This window comes from Elephantulus edwardii, unplaced genomic scaffold (assembly GCF_000299155.1).
Source record: "Elephantulus edwardii isolate Elephantulus edwardi_28Jun2011 unplaced genomic scaffold, EleEdw1.0 scaffold00119, whole genome shotgun sequence".
NCBI lineage: Eukaryota > Metazoa > Chordata > Mammalia > Macroscelidea > Macroscelididae > Elephantulus > Elephantulus edwardii.
In genome coordinates this window covers 3,176,980-3,177,855 of record NW_006399869.1, presented here as the reverse complement: position 1 = coordinate 3,177,855, position 876 = coordinate 3,176,980, and positions in this window count along the sequence as shown.

Here is an 876-nt window from a genome sequence, read left to right as displayed (position 1 = left end):
CAACCTTTGGCTGTCTTCATGAATGATATCCTTTATGTGATCCTACAACTCATCTGTTCTTCTGTCATTAGCATTCAATACCTTAACTTTTTGAGGTTGCTTTAAAAAAAAATTCAGACGAGTAGACTGAAGATTTCATTTTAGTTCGTGTGAACTTTTAAATTTTTCTTAATCTTCAATTTGAACTTGCAAATGGGTAACTGAAAGTCTGTTTCACGGTTGGCACCTGGCCTGGTTTTGACGGCTCATATTGAGCTTTTCTAATGATTCTTTCTCCAAATGTAGTCAATATGATTTCTGTGCAGTTCATCAGGTGAGGTCTAGGCATAGTGTTGCCATTTGTGTTACCTCAAAAGGTATTTGCAATGAGTAAATAATTAAATTTACAAAATTTGATCATTCAATCTACAGCCTCATTTCCGTCACCAAATCTAATGGTTATTTCTGATGGTTTCTTCTTCTTTATTTCCAACTTTTGCATCATGATCCCCAATTATTAATTGATCACCACTTGTTAATTATTAATATTATTAAGGCATCTTTATTTCATTGGTCAATTTCAGACTTTAAAAGTTGGTAAAATTACTCAATTTCCCCACCTTTGGAAAATTTACCTAGAGCAAAAAGCTGTTGTTTGAACACTGCAAAGGTTTAAAATCAAGAAAGGTATGTATCAGGCCTGTATCCTTTCCTCATATTTGCTCAATTTTATGCTGAGAAATAATCTGGGAATCTGTGCCTCATTAATAGGAAGGTGGTGTCAGGATTGGTCAAGACTTACCAACAAACTAAGGATAATACAATCTTGCTTGCTGAAAGTGAAGAGTACTTGAAACACTTGCTGTAGAAGATCAAAGACAATAGTCTTCAATATGG